Source organism: Oncorhynchus gorbuscha, linkage group LG19 (genome assembly GCF_021184085.1).
Source record: "Oncorhynchus gorbuscha isolate QuinsamMale2020 ecotype Even-year linkage group LG19, OgorEven_v1.0, whole genome shotgun sequence".
Classification (NCBI taxonomy): domain Eukaryota; kingdom Metazoa; phylum Chordata; class Actinopteri; order Salmoniformes; family Salmonidae; genus Oncorhynchus; species Oncorhynchus gorbuscha.
The window spans coordinates 68,400,724-68,421,432 of record NC_060191.1 but is presented as its reverse complement, the minus strand read 5'-3'; positions in this window follow the sequence as shown (position 1 = coordinate 68,421,432).

The window sequence follows — 20,709 nt, the reverse complement described above, 5'->3', positions numbered from 1 at the left end:
GATAGACATGGAGGCTTAAATACCCCTGACCTAGTGAGATAGACATGGAGGCTTAAATACCCCTGACCTAGTGAGATAGACATGGAGGCTTAAATACCCCTGACCTAGTGAGATAGACATGGAGGCTTAAATACCCCTGACCTAGTGAGATATACATGGAGGCTTAAATACCCCTGACCTAGTGAGATATACATGGAGGCTTAAATACCCCTGACCTAGTGAGATAGACATGGAGGCTTAAATACCCCTGACCTAGTGAGATATACATGGAGGCTTAAATACCCCTGACCTAGTGAGATATACATGGAGGCTTAAATACCCCTGACCTAGTGAGATAGACATGGAGGAGGCTTAAATACCCCTGACCTAGTGAGATAGACATGGAGGCTTAAATACCCCTGACCTAGTGAGATAGACATGGAGGCTTAAATACCCCTGACCTAGTGAGATAGACATGGAGGCTTAAATACCCCTGACCTAGTGAGATATACATGGAGGTTTAAATACCCCTGACCTAGTGAGATAGACATGGAGGAGGTTTAAATACCCCTGACCTAGTGATATAGATATGGAGGTTTAAATACCCCTGACCTAATGAGATAGACATGGAGGAGGCTTAAATACCCCTGACCTAGTGATATAGACATGGAGGACATACCCCAGGGCTTAAATACCCCTGACCTAATGAGATAGACATGGAGGAGGCTTAAATACTCCTGACCTAGTGAGATAGACATGGAGGAGGCTTAAATACCCCTGACCTAGTGAGATAGACATGGAGGAGGCTTAAATACCCCTGACCTAGTGAGATAGACATGGAGGAGGTTTAAATACCCCTGACCTAGTGAGATAGACATGGAGGCTTAAATACCCCTGACCTAGTGAGATAGACATGGAGGAGGCTTAAATACCCCTGACCTAGTGAGATAGACATGGAGGAGGCTTAAAACCTGACCTAGTGAGGATAGACATGGAGGAGGCCCCTTAGAGAGATAACTATCCTGACCTAGTGAGATATACATGGATGCTTAAATACCCCTGACCTAGTGAGATAGACATGGAGGAGGCTTAAATACCCCTGACCTAGTGAGATATACATGGAGGTTTAAATACCCCTGAACTAGTGAGATATACATGGAGGCTTAAATACCCCTGACCTAGTGAGCTATACATGGAGGCTTAAATACCCCTGACCTAGTGAGATATACATGGAGGCTTAAATACCCCTGACCTAGTGAGATAGACATTGATGGAGGCTTAAATACCCCTGACCTAGTGAGATATACATGGAGACTTAAATACCCCTGACCTAGTGAGATAGACATGGAGGAGGCTTAAATACCCCTGACCTAGTGAGATATACATGGAGGTTTAAATACCCCTGAACTAGTGAGATATGCATGGAGGCTTAAATACCCCTGACCTAGTGAGCTATACATGGAGGCTTAAATACCCCTGACCTAGTGAATATACATGGAGGAGGTTTAATATCCTGACCTAGTGAGATAGACATGGAGGCTTAAATACCCCTGACCTAGTGAGATATACATGGAGGCTTAAATACCCCTGACCTAGTGAATATACATGGAGGAGGTTTAATATCCTGACCTAGTGAGATAGACATGGAGGCTTAAATACCCCTGACCTAGTGAGATATACATGGAGGTTTAAATACCCCTGACCTAGTGATATAGACATGGAGGAGGCTTAAATACCCCTGACCTAGTGAGATAGACATTGATGGAGGCTTAAATACCCCTGACCTAGTGAGATATACATGGAGACTTAAATACCCCTGACCTAGTGAGATAGACATGGAGGAGGCTTAAATACCCCTGACCTAGTGAGATATACATGGAGGTTTAAATACCCCTGAACTAGTGAGATATGCATGGAGGCTTAAATACCCCTGACCTAGTGAGCTATACATGGAGGCTTAAATACCCCTGACCTAGTGAGATATACATGGAGGCTTAAATACCCCTGACCTAGTGAGATATACATGGAGGCATAAATACCCCTGACCTAGTGAGATATACATGGAGGCTTAAATACCCCTGACCTAGTGAATATACATGGAGGAGGTTTAATATCCTGACCTAGTGAGATAGACATGGAGGCTTAAATACCCCTGACCTAGTGAGATATACATGGAGACTTAAATACCCCTGACCTAGTGAGATAGACATGGAGGAGGCTTAAATACCCCTGACCTAGTGAGATATACATGGAGGCTTAAATACCCCTGACCTAGTGAGATATACATGGAGGCATAAATACCCCTGACCTAGTGAGATATACATGGAGGCTTAAATACCCCTGACCTAGTGAATATACATGGAGGAGGTTTAATATCCTGACCTAGTGAGATAGACATGGAGGCTTAAATACCCCTGACCTAGTGAGATATACATGGAGGTTTAAATACCCCTGACCTAGTGATATAGACATGGAGGAGGCTTAAATACCCCTGACCTAGTGAGATAGACATTGATGGAGGCTTAAATACCCCTGACCTAGTGAGATATACATGGAGACTTAAATACCCCTGACCTAGTGAGATAGACATGGAGGAGGCTTAAATACCCCTGACCTAGTGAGATATACATGGAGGTTTAAATACCCCTGAACTAGTGAGATATGCATGGAGGCTTAAATACCCCTGACCTAGTGAGCTATACATGGAGGCTTAAATACCCCTGACCTAGTGAGATATACATGGAGGCTTAAATACCCCTGACCTAGTGAGATATACATGGAGGCATAAATACCCCTGACCTAGTGAGATATACATGGAGGCTTAAATACCCCTGACCTAGTGAATATACATGGAGGAGGTTTAATATCCTGACCTAGTGAGATAGACATGGAGGCTTAAATACCCCTGACCTAGTGAGATATACATGGAGGTTTAAATACCCCTGACCTAGTGATATAGACATGGAGGAGGCTTAAATACCCCTGACCTAGTGAGATAGACATGGATGGAGGCTTAAATACCCCTAACCTAGTGAGATATACATGGAGACTTAAATACCCCTGACCTAGTGAGATATACATGGAGGTTTAAATACCCCTGACCTAGTGATATATACATGGAGGCTTAAATACCCCTGACCTAGTGATATATACATGGAGGCTTAAATACCTAGTGAATATACATGGAGAAGGCTTAAATACCTAGTGAATATACATGGAGAAGGCTTAAATACCTAGTGAATATACATGGAGAAGGCTTACTCCTGCTACTGCTCCAGTTTCAACTGTTCAGCCTGCAGCGATGGAATCCTGACCTCTTCACCGGACGTGCTACCTGTCCCAGATCCTATTATTTGACCATGCTGGTAATTTATGAACATTTGAACATCTTGTCCATGTTCTGTTATAATCTCCACCCGGCACAGCCAGAAGAGGACTGGCCACCCCTCATAGCCTGGTTCCTCTCTAGGTTTCTTCCTAGATTTTGCCCTTCCGAGTGAGTTTTTCCGAGCCAACGTGCTTCAACACCTGCATTGCTTGCTGTTTGGGGTTTTAGGCTGGGTTTCTGTACAGCACTTTGAGATATCAGCTGATGTACAAAGGGCTATATAAATACATTTGATTTGATTTGCTTAACCTCTCTAGGGTATGCGGGACGCTAGTGTCCCATCTGGCCAACATCCAGTGAGATTGCAGAGAGCCAAATTCAAATACACAAATGCTCATTATAAAAATTCTGAAAACAAAACATATTTTCATAGGTGTGAAGATTAACTTCTTGTTAATCCAACCACGGTGTCAGATTTATAAAATGCTTTTTGGCAAAAGCATACCTAGCCCAGAACATACCTAGCCCAGAACATACCTAGCCCATTTGACAAATTATTACAAACAGTAACCAGCCAAGCAGAAGCGTTACAAAACTCAGAAATATAGATACAATTTATCCCTTACCTTTGATGATCTTCATATGGTGGCACTCAGAAGACATTAATTTACTCAATAAATGTTCCTTTTGTTCGATAAAGTCTCTTTATTTCCAAAAATGTTTTGTTCTGGTGTTTTCTTCAGTAATCCACAGGCTCAAACGCAGTCAAAACAGGAAGGAAAAAAATCTAAATTGTATCCGTAAAGTTCATAGAAACATGTCAAACGATGTTTATATTCAATCCTCGGGTTGTTTTTAGCCTAAATTATCTATAATTTAAATTATCTATAATATTTCAACCGGACAATAAAAATCAAAATAAAAGGTAAACAAGAAATGCACTCTCTCAGGATTGCGCATGAAAAATCTCTGCGACATGGTAGGGTCCACTCATTCAGACTGGTCTTACTCCCTCATTTATAAGAATACAAGCCTGAAACAATTTCTAAAGACTGTCGACATCTAGTGGAAGGCATAGAAACTGCAAATGGAGTCCTGAGTCAATAGATACTGTGATGGCATTGAATAGAAAACTACAAAACCAAAAATACTTCCTGAATGGATTTTTCTCGGGTTTTATCCTGCCAAATCAGTTCTGTTATACTCACAGACACTATTTTAACAGTTTTGTTAACAGTTTTTAGAGTGTTGGCTATCAAAATCTACCAGTTATATGCATATCATATCTTCTGGGCCCGAGTAGCAGGCCGTCTAATTTGGGCATGCTTTTCATCCAAAATTTAGAATGCTACCCCCTTCCCTAGAGAGGTTAATCAAGCTAGTCATCTTGACTTCTTACTTATGTCCTTCTTGCTGGCACTAAAAACTTGAACAAGTATTAACAAAAGACAATGAGATCAGACCATCATCTGATTGGCATCAACATAACTCTGACCAAATTTCTACATGGGCAAGAATATTGGAAATGTAATCAAAGCCACCTGTCTCCTCACTACATCACTCCACCTGTCTCCTCACTACATCACTCCACCTGTCTCCTCACTACATCACTCCACCTGTCTTCTCCCTACATCACTCCACCTGTCTTCTCCCTACATCACTCCACCTGTCTCCTCACTACATCACTCCACCTGTCTCCTCACTACATCACTCCACCTGTCTTCTCCCTACATCACTCCACCTGTCTTCTCCCTACGTCACTCCACCTGTCTCCTCCCTACATCACTCCACCTGTCTTCTCCCTACGTCACTCCACCTGTCTTCTCCCTACGTCACTCCACCTGTCTTCTCCCTACATCACTCCACCTGTCTCCTCCCTACATCACTCCACCTGTCTTCTCCCTACGTCACTCCACCTGTCTTCTCCCTACGTCACTCCACCTGTCTTCTCCCTACATCACTCCACCTGTCTTCTCCCTACGTCACTCCACCTGTCTTCTCCCTACATCACTCCACCTGTCTCCTTACTACATCACTCCACCTGTCTTCTCCCTACATCACTCCACCTGTCTTCTCCCTACGTCACTCCACCTGTCTCCTCACTACATCACTCCACCTGTCTTCTCCCTACGTCAATCCACCTGTCTCCTCACTACATCACTCCACCTGTCTTCTCCCTACGTCACTCCACCTGTCTTCTCCCTACGTCACTCCACCTGTCTCCTCACTACATCACTCCACCTGTCTTCTCCCTACGTCACTCCACCTGTCTCCTCACTACATCACTCCACCTGTCTTCTCCCTACGTCACTCCACCTGTCTTCTCCCTACGTCACTCCACCTGTCTTCTCCCTACATCACTCCACCTGTCTTCTCCCTACGTCACTCCATCTGTCTCCTCTCTACATCACTCCACCTGTCTTCTCCCTACGTCACTCCACCTGTCTTCTCCCTACGTCACTCCACCTGTCTCCTCACTACATCACTCCACCTGTCTTCTCCCTACGTCACTCCACCTGTCTCCTCACTACATCACTCCACCTGTCTTCTCCCTACGTCACTCCACCTGTCTTCTCCCTACATCACTCCACCTGTCTTTTCCCTACGTCACTCCATCTGTCTTCTCCCTACGTCACTCCACCTGTCTTCTCCCTACGTCACTCCACCTGTCTTTTCCTTACGTCACTCCATCTGTCTTCTCCCTACGTCACTCCACCTGTCTTCTCACTACATCACTCCACCTGTCTCCTCACTACATCACTCCACCTGTCTTCTCCCTACATCACTCCACCTGTCTTCTCCCTACGTCACTCCACCTGTCTCCTCCCTACATCACTCCACCTGTCTTCTCCCTACATTACTCCACCTGTCTTCTCCCTACGTCACTCCACCTGTCTTCTCCCTACGTCACTCCACCTGTCTCCTCACTACATCACTTCACCTGTCTTCTCCCTACGTCACTCCACCTGTCTTCTCCCTACGTCACTCCACCTGTCTCCTCCCTACATCACTCCACCTGTCTTCTCCCTACGTCACTCCACCTGTCTTCTCCCTACATCACTCCACCAGTCTTCTCCCTACGTCACTCCACCTGTCTCCTCCCTACATCACTCCACCTGTCTTTTCCCTACGTCACTCCACCTGTCTTCTCCCTACGTCACTCCACCTGTCTTCTCCCTACGTCACTCCACCTGTCTTCTCCCTACGTCACTCCACCTGTCTCCTCACTACATCACTTCACCTGTCTTCTCCCTACAACACTCCACCTGTCTCCTCCCTACATCACTCCACCTGTCTCCTCACTACATCACTCCACCTGTCTCCTCACTACATCACTCCACCTGTCTCCTCACTACATCACTCCACCTGTCTTCTCCCTACGTCACTCCACCTGTCTTCTCCCTACGTCACTCCACTGCTCTGATTCAAATTTTGGCAGAATGCATTCAGTTGTACAGGGGCAGAGATCATTGAGGTCATAGAAACTTGTCTTGACCTCTCTCTCTCTCTCTCTCTCTCTAGAGATAGGGATAGGGAGCGAGAGAGAGAGAATGTTTCTCAGGAAATTATCTTTGTTGCACTGTAGAGGAGACGGAGACAGAGCTCTAGAGGAGACAGGGCTGTAGAGGAGACAGAGCTGTAGAGGAGAAAGGGACAGGGCTGTAGAGGAGATAGGGACAGGACTGTAGAGGAGACAGGGCTGTAGAGGAGACAGGGCTGTAGAGGAGAAAGGGACAGGGCTGTAGAGGAGATAGGGACAGGGCTGTAGAGGAGATAGGGACAGGACTGTAGAGGAGACAGGGCTGTAGAGGAGACAGGGCTGTAGAGGAGACAGAGACAGGGCTGTAGAGGAGACAGAGACAGGGCTGTAGAGGAGACAGGGCTGTAGAGGAGACAGAGACAGGGCTATAAAGGAGACAGGGCTGTAGAGGAGACAGAGACAGGGCTGTAGAGGAGTAAGGGGAGGACAGTAGCTGGAGCTCTGTGTGGGGGAGGGCAGTAGCTGGAGCTCTGTGTGGGGGAGGACAGTAGCTGGAGCTCTGTGTGGGGAGGACAGTAGCTGGAGTTCTGTGTGGGGGAGGACAGTAGCTTGAGCTCTGTGTGGGGGAGGGCAGTAGCTGGAGTTCTGAGTGGGGAGGACAGTAGCTTGAGCTCTGTGTGGGGGAGGGCAGTAGCTGGAGTTCTGAGTGGGGAGGACAGTAGCTTGAGCTCTGTGTGGGGGAGGGCAGTAGCTGGAGTTCTGAGTGGGGAGGACAGTAGCTGGAGATCTGTGTGGGGAGGGCAGTAGCTGGAGTTCTGAGTGGGGGAGGGCAGTAGCTGGAGATCTGTGTGGGGAGGGCAGTAGCTGGAGTTCTGAGTGGGGGAGGACAGTAGCTGGAGTTCTGAGTGGGGAGGACAGTAGCTGGAGTTCTGAGTGGGGGAGGACAGTAGCTGGAGTTCTGAGTGGGGAGGACAGTAGCTGGAGTTCTGAGTGGGGAGGACAGTAGCTGGAGTTCTGAGTGGGGAGGACAGTAGCTGGAGTTCTGAGTGGGGAGGACAGTAGTTGGAGTTCTGAGTGGGGAGGCCAGTAGCTGGAGTTCTGAGTGGGGAGGACAGTAGCTGGAGTTCTGAGTGGGGGAGGACAGTAGCTGGAGTTCTGAGTGGGGAGGGCAGTAGCTGGAGTTCTGAGTGGGGAGGGCAGTAGCTGGAGTTCTGAGTGGGGGAGGACAGTAGCTGGAGTTCTGAGTGGGGGAGGACAGTAGCTGGAGCTCTGAGTGGGGGAGGACAGTAGCTTGAGCTCTGTGTGGGGGAGGGCAGTAGCTGGAGTTCTGTGTGGGGGAGGGCAGTAGCTGGAGCTCTGTGTGGGGGAGGACAGTAGCTGGAGTTCTGTGTGGGGGAAGACAGTAGCTTGAGCTCTGTGTGGGGGAGGGCAGTAGCTGGAGATGTCCTGTCTATTGGGGTTAGAAGATACATGTGTATTATTAAGTACACCAACAGTGTTTTCACGTGAATACCGTACAATAGTTTTCATACTGCGACTACAAAGAGACATTTCTGGTTCAGTTTTAGTTTGTTTTACTCAACTAATTTCTACGACTGTGAACCAGAAGAAGTGTCCCATTTGTAGTCTCAGTGCTTGAGTTCCTTCATGTTGAGCGTTTTCTTGTTTTTCAGGGTTTTGTTTTGTTTTTGAGAGAGAAATTAGGCATTTGCCCCCTCCGGATGTGCTCTAGTTTGATGTTCCCTTCCTCTGTGTGTGTGTGTGTGTGTGTGTGTGTGTGTGTGTGTGTGTGTGTGTGTGTGTGTGTGTGTGTGTGTGTGTGTGTGTGTGTGTGTGTGTGTGTGTGTGTGTGTGTGTGTGTGTGTGTGTGTGTGTGTGTGTGTGTGTGTGTGTGTGTGTGTGTGTGTGTGTGTGTGTGTGTAAACACTATGAAGCAGCTCATTAAGCGTTCATAAAAAAAAGTGTGATGTACAGCTGTACAACAAAACAACAACTAAACCTGCAGTCAGCTAATCACACCAGAGTATTAGGTCACACACACACACACACACACACACACACACACACACACACACACACACACACACACACACACACACACACACACACACACACACACACACACACACACACACATTTACATATACACACATTTTTTGCAGATATCACAACTATTTATTTCTCTCTCTCCCACTCCGCCTCCTTTCCGCTCAGTCTTTAAGACACTCTGTAAAAACAGTCAGCCATTCTTCCCCTCCGAGGGTGACATCGTAGGAGAGTACTTCTGAAAGCAGGTGTCTTCGCCTCAGAGGGTGACATCGTAGGAGAGTACTTCTGAAAGCAGATGTCTTCCCCTCAGAGGGTAACATCGTAGGAGAGTACTTCTGAAAGCAGATGTCTTCCCCTCAGAGGGTAACATCGTAGGAGAGTACTTCTGAAAGCAGATGTCTTCCCCTCAGAGGGTAACATCGTAGGAGAGTACTGCTGAAAGCAGATGTCTTCCCCTCAGAGGGTGACATCGTAGGAGAGTACTTCTGAAAGCAGGTGTCTTCCCCTCAGAGGGTAACATCGTAGGAGAGTACTGCTGAAAGCAGATGTCTTCCCCTCAGAGGGTAACATCGTAGGAGAGTACTGCTGAAAGCAGATGTCTTCCCCTCAGAGGGTAACATCGTAGGAGAGTACTTCTGAAAGCAGATGTCTTCCCCTCCGAGGGTGACATCGTAGGAGAGTACTTCTGAAAGCAGATGTTTTTTTTTTCTCTGTTTGGTCAGATGCTTTTCCACTGAAACAAGCCAGAATCAATATCACTGATTATACAAGAAAAAAACTGCACTGCCACAAACAGTGACTCTGTGGAAGTGCCAACAGAACCCACAGAAGAACCGGGATAATGAATAGAATAGATTAGAATAAATAGGATAGAATCAAATAGAATAGAATAGAATAAAATAGAATAGAATAAAATAGAATAGAATAAAATAGAATAAAATAAAATAGATTAAAATAAAATAGATTAGAATAAAATAAAACGGAATAGAATCAAATAGATTAGAATAAAATAAAATAAAATAGATGAGCATAGAATAGATTCGAAAAAAAATCCATTAGAATGAAATAGAATGGAATAAAATAAAATAGAATAAAATAGTAAAGGTGGGACAGGGGCCAGTATTGAAGAACAGGGCTGTAAGGTGGGACAGGGGCCAGTATTGAAGAACAGGGCTGTAAGGTGGGACAGGGGCCAGTATTGAAGAACAGGGCTGTAAGGTGGGACAGGGGCCAGTATTGAAGAACAGGGCTGTAAGGTGGGACAAGGTCCAGTATTGAAGAACAGGGCTGTAAGGTGGGACAAGGTCCAGTATTGAAGAACAGGGCTGTAAGGTGGGACAAGGTCCAGTATTGAAGAACAGGGCTGTAAGGTGGGACAAGGTCCAGTATTGAAGAACAGGGCTGTAAGGTATGACCAGGTCCAGTATTGAAGAACAGGGCTGTAAGGTATGACCAGGTCCAGTATTGAAGAACAGGGCTGTAAGGTATGACAGGGGCCAGTATTGAAGAACAGGGCTGTAAGGTATGACCAGGTCCAGTATTGAAGAACAGGGCTGTAAGGTATGACCAGGTCCAGTATTGAAGAACAGGGCTGTAAGGTGGGACAGGAGGCCAGTATTGAAGAACAGGGCTGTAAGGTGTGACAGGAGGCCAGTATTGAAGAACAGGGCTGTAAGGTGTGACAGGAGGCCAGTATTGAAGAACAGGGCTGTAAGGTGTGACAGGGGCCAGTATTGAAGAACAGGGCTGTAAGGTGTGACAGGGGCCAGTATTGAAGAACAGGGCTGTAAGGTGTGACAGGGGCCAGTATTGAAGAACAGGGCTGTAAGGTATGACAGGGGCCAGTATTGAAGAACAGGGCTGTAAGGTATGACAGGGGCCAGTATTGAAGAACAGGGCTGTAAGGTATGACAGGGGCCAGTATTGAAGAACAGGGCTGTAAGGTGGGACAGGGGCCAGTATTGAAGAACAGGGCTGTAAGGTGGGACAGGGGCCAGTATTGAAGAACAGGGCTGTAAGGTGTGACAGGAGGCCAGTATTGAAGAACAGGGCTGTAAGGTGGGACAGGAGGCCAGTATTGAAGAACAGGGCTGTAAGGTGGGACAGGAGGCCAGTATTGAAGAACAGGGCTGTGAGGTGGGACAGGAGGCCAGTGTTGAAGAACAGGGCTGTAAGGTATGACAGGGGCCAGTATTGAAGAACAGGGCTGTAAGTTGTGACAGGGGGAGATGCTTAGAGAGGATCTCTCCCCCACTAGGAGCCCTCAGTGACAGCATCACCCTGAGACACTGTCTTTAGGGGCACAGAATGGCCACTACTAATGACATCAGTGTCATGGCGGAACCTCCAGAGTATGTGCTGATTCAGAGGGGTTGGGTTAAATACGGAAGACCCATTTCAGTTGAATTACATTCAGTTGTACAACTGACCAGGTATCCCCCATTTTCCTTTCCTTTTCTCTGCAAGCTCGCGCCCCCCTTAGTGTGTGTGTTATCTCGGCTCACACTCCTCACCCCCGACCCTGGAACACCAGCTCACGCTGGGCACAGCCCCGCTACTGCTTATCTCTCCCAGCATGGGACAATCTACCAGCTTTGCTACACACACACACACATACAAGCCGAGCTATGGACTGTGGCACATTCTTCTTTAAACAGAGAGAGATACACAAACATGCTCACTGACATAGACATACAGAAAACGCTTCCCCCTGCATGGCAATGCTTTCCATAATCCACAGAGGCACACACTTATAAAAACAAGGAATAAAGAAATAGAAAATGGATGAAATAGAAAATGGAAGAAATAGAAATGGAGGAAATAGACAATGGAGGAAATAGACAATGGAGGAAATAGAAAATAGATGGTGAAAGATTATGTTAGAAAAGCATGCCTGTGTTTTTTTTTAGCATTGCTCTGATAAAACCCTCTACCGTCAGGAAATAACAAATGAATCTGAGAGTTCTCGCTGCTCTAATTACACAGGATGACTTATATTTGTATTCTGTTGCCGGGGAAACCAAAGGCAAATAATAACTTGTGCTATTGGTGGTAAACATCCGCCCTGCAAACATGATAATTCTCCCTGGTTCTCAGGAACATGTAGAATGAGGTAGCACCAAACACTTCTTCAGATTAGAGCAAATTCTCCGTTCAGTTTATCACAGTAAACACACACACACACACACACACACACACACACACACACACACACACACACACACACACACACACACACACACACACACACACACACACACACACACACACAGTGACAAAGGTCTCCAGGCATGTGAAAAACATCCAGCCATGTCACATGTCAGTAATTGACATCCGTCCACGTTTAAAGACTATTATTATATTATATTATATAAAGACGTTGGGAGGTGATGATGAAATCGGCCACTAGGGGGCAAGAGTGAGCGCTGTTACCTTCAAGTAGGTTTCGGTTTTACGTTGTGGACGGGGATTTCAAAGGTTCCCCGTTTGAATCGAGCGATAGAAAGTTGGTTTTGATATTTTTGTTTTAAGCCTATCCCAAACCTTAACACTTACCTTCACCATACAGAGTTAATGTCTGAACTTCACCCAAACCTTAACAATACCTTCACCATACAGAGTTAATGCTGAACTTCACCCAAACCTTAACACTTACCTTCACCATACAGAGTTAATGGAACAACTTCCAAATTTGACATTTGAGAAACAAAATTGGCGTGAGACTGTGAGAGCTGTTTGGACACATCACCATGGAGACAAAGACATACTCAAATTTGACATTTGAGAAACAAAATTCAGTGAGATCTCTTCCCTTCAGTCAGCACTGGACATCACCATGGAGACAATGACTTATCTCAAACTTTGACCTTTCACAGGTGGCGTGACAACACCATCAGTGTTTCTCATCTGTTCCCTTCAGTCAGCACTGAAAAGACTTCCCATTCTAATGACTTATCTCAACTTTGACCTTTCACAGGTGGCGTGACAACACCATCAGTGTTTCTCATCTCTTCCCTTCAGTCAGCACTGAAAAGACTTCCCATTCTAATGACTTATCTCAACTTTGACCTTTCACAGGTGGCATGACAACACCATCAGTGTTTCTCATCTCTTCCCTTCAGTCAGCACTGAAAAGACTTCCCATTCTAATGACTTATCTCAACTTTGACCTTTCACTTTAGTTCCATTGATTCATTAAGAGACATTTCTTCTGCATTTAAATTGATATTAATCCCCCCCCCAACACAAAGACAGGTTTCACTGTGTGATTTGGGGTGTGTTTGTGGGTTTGTTTGTTTCAAGTCAAAACTAATGAAGTGTTATTTGTCACATGCTTCGTAAAACAACATGTGTAGACGAACAATGAAATGCTATATATAGGGAGGTAATAACATAAAACAATATGTGTAGACGAACAATGAAAGGCTATATACAGGGAGGTAATAACATAAAACAACATGTGTAGACGAACAATGAAAGGCTATATACAGGGAGGTAATAACATAAAACAACATGTGTAGACGAACAATGAAATGCTATATACAGGAGGTAATAACATAAAACAACATGTGTAGACGAACAATGAAATGCTATATACAGGGAGGTAATAACATAAAACAACATGTGTAGACGAACAATGAAAGGCTATATACAGGGAGGTAATAACATAAAACAACATGTGTAGACGAACAATGAAAGGCTATATACAGGGAGGTAATAACATAAAACAACATGTGTAGACGAACAATGAAAGGCTATATACAGGGAGGTAATAACATAAAACAACATGTGTAGACGAACAATGAAAGGCTATATACAGGGAGGTAATAACATAAAACAACATGTGTAGACGAACAATGAAATGCTATATACAGGGAGGTAATAACATAAAACAACATGTGTAGACGAACAATGAAATGCTATATACAGGGAGGTAATAACATAAAACAACATGTGTAGACGAACAATGAAACGCTATATACAGGGAGGTAATAACATAAAACAACATGTGTAGACGAACAATGAAACGCTATATACAGGGAGGTAATAACATAAAACAACATGTGTAGACGAACAATGAAACGCTATATACAGGGAGGTAATAACATAAAACAACATGTGTAGACGAACAATGAAATGCTATATACAGGGAGGTAATAACATAAAACAACATGTGTAGACGAACAATGAAATGCTATATACAGGGAGGTAATAACATAAAACAACATGTGTAGACGAACAATGAAATGCTATATACAGGGAGGTAATAACATAAAACAACATGTGTAGACGAACAATGAAAGGCTATATACAGGGAGGTAATAACATAAAACAATATGTGTAGACGAACAATGAAATGCTATATACAGGGAGTACCAGGTAATACCATGGCTATATACAGGGAGTACCAGGTAATACCATGGCTATATACAGGGAGTACCAGGTAATACCATGGCTATATACAGGGAGTACCAGGTAATAACCTGGCTATATACAGGGAGTACCAGGTAATAACCTGGCTATATACAGGGAGTACCAGGTAATACCATGGCTATATACAGGGAGTACCAGGTAATATCATGGCTATATACAGGGAGTACCAGGTAATAACCTGGCTATATACACGGAGTACCAGGAAATAACATGGCTATATACAGGGGGTACCCGGTAATAACATGGCTATATACAGGTAGTACCAGGTAATAACATGGCTATATACAGGAGTACCAGGTAATAACCATGGCTATATACAGGGAGTACCAGAGGCCAATTATAAGCAAACATCACTTATGAATACCAATGGCACGTTGTGTTAGCTAATCCAAGTTGATCATTTTAAAAGTCTAATTGATCATTAGAAAACCATTCTGCAATTATGTTAGCGCAGCTGAAAACTGTTTTTCTGATTAAAGAAGCAATAAAACTGGCCTTCTTTAGGAGACTAGTTGAGTATCTGGAGCATCAGCATTTGTGGGTTTGATTACAGGCTCAAAATTACCATAAACAAATAACTTTATTCTGAAGCTTGTCAGTATATTCTTGTTCTGAGAAATGAAGGCTATTGCATGCAAGAAATTGGCCAGAAACTGAAGATCTCGTACAACGCTGTGTACTACTCCCTTCACATAACAGAGCAAACTGGCCCTAACCAGAATAGAAAAAGGAGTGGGAGGCCCCGGGGCACAACTGAGCAAGAGGTCAAGTACATTGGAGTGTCTAGTTTGAGAAACAGACGCCTCACAAGTCCTGAACTGGCAGCTTCATTAAATAGTACCCGCAAAACACCAGTCTCAACATCAACAGTGAAGAGGAGACTCCAGGATGCTGGACTGGATTGGTAATGTATTTGCTATTCTGAACGCATGTAATCTGTAGATGTCATTTACTTCCGGACAGAGTGTATTGTCTAATCTCAACAGTAACCAGACACACTGTTTGCTTCCTGACAAAATGCATCGTCTGGTCTCAATTATGTTAACCAGACACACTGTTTTCTGATTGACAAAATGACTAGTTGAGTATCTGGAACATCAGCATTTCTGTTCACCTGACTTAGAATTCCTCACAATCAAAAACTTTATTCTGACTGCATTATCTACCAAGGGAATTCTCATTGATTATAATCACAGCCGTATATATTCCCCCCCAACTATGACTCTATGTGAATTGGAAACCATATGTCCTGAGGCTGCATTCATTGTAGCTGGGGATTTTAACAAGGCTAATCTGAAAACACCAGTCTCAACATCCAAATTCCAGGATGCTGACTGGATTGTAATGTATTTGCTATTCAGGTAATCTGGTAAAACCATGGATCATTGTTATTCTAACCAGACACACTTCCGCAACGCATATAAGGCCCTCCCCCGTCCTCCTTTCGGAAAAGCTGACCACGACTCCATTTTGTTGCTTCTAGCCTACAGACAGAAACTAAAACAAGAAGCTCCCGCGCTCAGGTCTGTTCAACGCTGGTCCGACCAATCTGATTCCACACTTCAAGACTGCTTCCATCACGTGGATTGGGATATGTTCCGCATTGCGTCCAACAACAGGATTGACAAATATGCTGATTTGATGAGCGAGTTCATTAGAACGTGCATCGGCAATGTTGTACCCACAGCAACTATTAAAACATTCCCAAACCAGAAACCGTGGATTGATAGCAGCATTCGCGCGAAACAGAAAGCGTGAACCACTGCTTTTAACCAGGACAAGGTGACCGGAAACATGACCGAATACAAACAGTGTAGCTATTCCCTCGGCAAGGCAAACAAACAAGCTAAGTGTCAGTATAGAGACAAAGTAGAGTCACAATTCAACGGCTCAGACACAAGAGGTATGTGGCAGTGTCTACAGTCAATCACGGATTACAAAAAGAAAACCAGCCCCGTCGCGGACCAGGATGTCTTGCTCCCAGACAGACTAAATAACTTCTTTGCTCGCTTTGAGGACAATACAGTGCCACTGACACAGCCCGCTACCAAAACCTGCGGACTCTCCTTCACTGCAGCCGACGTGAGTAAAACATATAAACGTGTTTACCCTTGCAAGGCTGCAGGCCCAGAAGGCATCCCCACCCGCGTCCTCATAGCATGTGCAGACCAGCTGGCTGGTGTGTTTACGGACATATTCAATCAATCCTTATCCCAGTCTGCTGTTCCCACATGCTTCAAGAGGGCCACCATTGTTCCTGTTCCCAAGAAAGCTAAGGTAACTAAGCTAAACGACTACCGCCCCATAGCACTCACTTCCGTCATCATGAAATGCTTTGAGAGACTAGTCAAGGACCATATCACCTCCACCCTACCTGACACCCTAGACCCACTCCAATTTGCTTACCGCCCCAATAGGTCCACAGACGACGCAATCGCAACCACAAAGCACACTGCCCTAACCCATCTGGATAAGAAGAATGCCTATGTGAGAATGCTGTTCATCGACTACAGCTCAGCATTTAACACTTAACACTATGGTACCTTTCAAACTCGTCATCAAGCTCGAGACCCTGGGTCTCGACCCTGCCCTGTGCAACTGGGTACTGGACTTCCTGACGGGGCGCCCCCAGGGGGTGAGGGTAGGTAACAACATGCATTGTCTGGTGACAAAATGCATTGTTTGGTCTCAACAGTAACCAGACACACTGTTAGCTTCCTGACAAAATGCATCATCTGGTTTCAACAGTAACCAGACACATTGGGACATTTTCACATCCTAACAGCATTCACTGATTACACACAACATGACGGAAGACCAAATTATCCTGTCTGGTGATATCGCTAATACCTTTAAAAAATAATGAAATACGAAACAGGAACATATTTATCGACAACAACCGAGTCCTATCTCTGCCAGCCTCACAGTACCACACACTGATCCTGCTCTGACAACTTCCTGCTGGGTCCCCCCCAATCTTCCAGCCCTGTTACTAAGGCAACGTCAGGTGAAGCTAGGTAATAACCGTTCAACATATACAATTTTCAAGGTGTGATTTAGACCAGAGAGAGGGAGAGTCCAGTCTTTGGTGGTGAGCGTACCTGTCTGATATTATTGGTCTTTGGTGGTGAGCGTACCTGTCTGATATTATTGTTCTTTGGTGGTGAGCGTACCTGTCTGATGTTATTGGTCTTTGGTGGTGAGCGTACCTGTCTGATATTATTGGTCTTTGGTGGTGAGCGTACCTGTCTGATGTTATTGGTCTTTGGTGGTGAGCTGATGTTATAGATCCTGTCTGATATTATTGGTCTTTGGTGGTGAGCGTACCTGTCTGATATTATTGGTCTTTGGTGGTGAGCGTACCTGTCTGATATTATTGGTCTTTGGTGGTGAGTACCTGTCTGATGTTATAGATCTTTGGTGGTACCTGTCTGATATTATTGGTCTTTGGTGGTGAGCGTACCTGTCTGATGTTATTGGTCTTTGGTGGTGAGCGTACCTGTCTGATATTATTGGTCTTTGGTGGTGAGCGTACCTGTCTGATATTATTGTTCTTTGGTGGTGAGCGTACCTGTCTGATGTTATAGGTCTTTGGTGGTGAGCGTACCTGTCTGATGTTATTGGTCTTTGGTGGTGAGCGTACCTGTCTGATATTATAGGTCGTTGGTGGTGAGCGTACCTGTCTGATATTATTGGTCTTTGGTGGTGAGCGTACCTGTCTGATATTATTGGTCTTTGGTGGTGAGCGTACCTGTCTGATATTATTGGTCTTTGGTGGTGAGCGTACCTGTCTGATATTATTGGTCTTTGGTGGTGAGCGTACCTGTCTGATATTATTGGTCTTTGGTGGTGAGCGTACCTGTCTGATGTTATTGGTCTTTGGTGGTGAGCGTACCTGTTTGATGTTATTGGTCTTTGGTGGTGAGCGTACCAGGATCAGGATCAAACATTTCTAAAGAGTGACATGAAAAGGCAGCATTGATGTGGTGGATGTGGATCCTGCAGTTTGTAACCACACACGAGCATAATTCTTCCTCCTCCTTATGCTTCATTAGCTACAGCTTAGTAGCTATAGTGCTCCCCAAAGTATAGTTAGCAGTCTGATCTCACTGTGAAGCGATCTGTGGCAAAATGGCATTGTTAAAAGGCCCACTGCCTCAGAGTCAAGTTTGATATGTGTGAGTATGGCACTTTTAGTCTGGGGCAACCTTTATCTCCAAAAACATGAACAACCTCGCCCCCACCACCGCTCAGCACCCCTTCACATTCTGTCAGAACCCAGGTGAATCTATTGCTCACCCAGCCATCATCGAGGACAGAGACCATTGTTTTAAATGAAATGCAGTCTAGTAGTGGAATGGTTCAGGGAGTCATGGAAACAGCAGGCCAACAGTAGACCTGTCACAGAACAATGATAACAGAGCGTTTACTGCATCCCACAGGTAAGTGAAAGCGCTGAAATAAACAGAAATACGTAGCTAATGCATCATCTCTAATCCACTGCTGTGTCCGCCTCGCTTTTGGGTCTGCTGATTGGTGCATACAGCTTCCTGCTCGATCCGTATAGGACAGATGCTCCACCACCTTATCAGTTGGTTTGTACTTAGTAATTAAGTATAGAACAACTGGCTTTTAGAACAGCTCCTGTGCTTGGAATAAAAGTTCAAGAGAGAACACAACACTCTCCCTCCCTCCCTCTCTCCCTCTCTCCCTCCCTCCCTCCATCTCTCCCTCCCTCCCTCCCTCCATCTCTCTCTCCCTCCCTCCATCTCTCTCTCCCTCCCTCCCTCCCTCCCTCCCTCCCTCCCTCCCTCCCTCCCTCCCTCTCTCTCTCTCTCTCCCTCCCTCCCTCCCTCCCTGCCCCTCCCTCCCTCTCTCCCTCCCTCCCTCCCTCCCTCTCTCCCTCCCTCCCTCCCTCCCTCCCTCCCTCCCTCCCTCTCTCTCTCTCTCTCTCTTCTCTTCTCCCTCCTCCCTCCCTACCTCCCTCCCCCTCCCTCCCTCCCTCCCTCCCTCCCTCCCTCCCTCTCTCTCTCTCTCTCTCTCTCCCTCCCTCCCTCCCTCCCTCCCTCCCTCCCTTCCTCCCTCCCTCTCTCTCTCTCTCTCTCTTTCTCTTTCTCCCTCCCTCCCTCTCTCTCTCTCTTTCTCCCTCCCTCCCTCTCTCTCTCTTTCTCCCTCCCTCCCTCTCTCTCTCTCTCTCTCTCTCTCTCTCTCTTTCTCCTTCCCTCCCTCCCTCCCTCCCTCCCTCTCTCTCTCTCTCTCTCTCTCCCTCTCTCTCTTTCTCCCTCCCTCCCTCCCTCCCCTCTCTCCCTCCCTCCCTCCCTCTCTTTCTCCCTCCCTCTCTTTCTCCCTCCCTCCCTCCCTCCCTCCCTCCCTCTCTCTCTCTCCCTCTTTCTCTCCCTCCCTCCCTCCCTCCCTCCCTCCCTCTCTCTCTCTCTCTCTCTCTCTCTCTCTCTTTCTCCCTCCCTCCCTCCCTCCCTCCCTCCCTCCCCCTCCCTCCCTCTCTCTCTCTCTCTCTCTCTCTCTCTCTCTCTTTCTCCCTCCCTCCCTCCCTCCACCTCCCTCCCTCCCCTCTCTCCCCCCCTCTCTCTCTCTCTCTCTCTCTCTCTCCATCCCTCCCTCCCCCTCCCTCCCTCCCCCTCTCCCCCTCCCTCCCTCCCTCTCCCTCCCTCCCTCCCTCCCCTCCCTGTGTTGTAACATTATACTGCCTCACTCCCAATGGAGGGTGCACCATTACAGGCTCAGAACACAACAAACACGCCACCACCACCACCACCTGCACACTATCTTCCCCTCCCACAAGACAACTAATGCTCAGGCCCACAGTGCAACAGTGACCCCTAGAGGCTGTGAGTAACAGTGTCCTTCCATTCACCTGAGAGATTATTTTACGCGCTGAGATGCATTATTAAAAATGTCACACTCAATCAAACTCTTTCTCTACCGCCGTCTCCATATCTCTGTCTGTCTGTCTATCTACCTATACATTATATATACTCTCTCTCAAGCTCTCAAGCTATATACTCTCTCAATCTGTTTTATTGGCATAAAAAACATTGTGTGAATATTGCAAAAGCAGAAATGTATACACTATACATTGTAATAAAAAAGTACAATTTTTAATTTAAAAACTGTCTCATCATTTACCTTTCTCTCTACATCTCTCCCTGTCTTTTTTTTTGTCTCTCTCTCCCGACTCATTCTACTGGCCTTGTGTTGAGAAGAAGGATGTCTTGATTGTTGTACACTTTCCTAAGAGGTATAATAGTAATGGTCTGGTGTGTGTGACTGATTAACTCTGGTTCAGATAAAAGATTATAGGAATCTTCCATTTTTTTGTAACAAGACACATATAATTGTTCCTTGATTTATTCTTTATTGAATTGAACCATAAAGGGTTCATCACTGCCCGATGACGATCAGTCCTTCATTGATCTTCTGC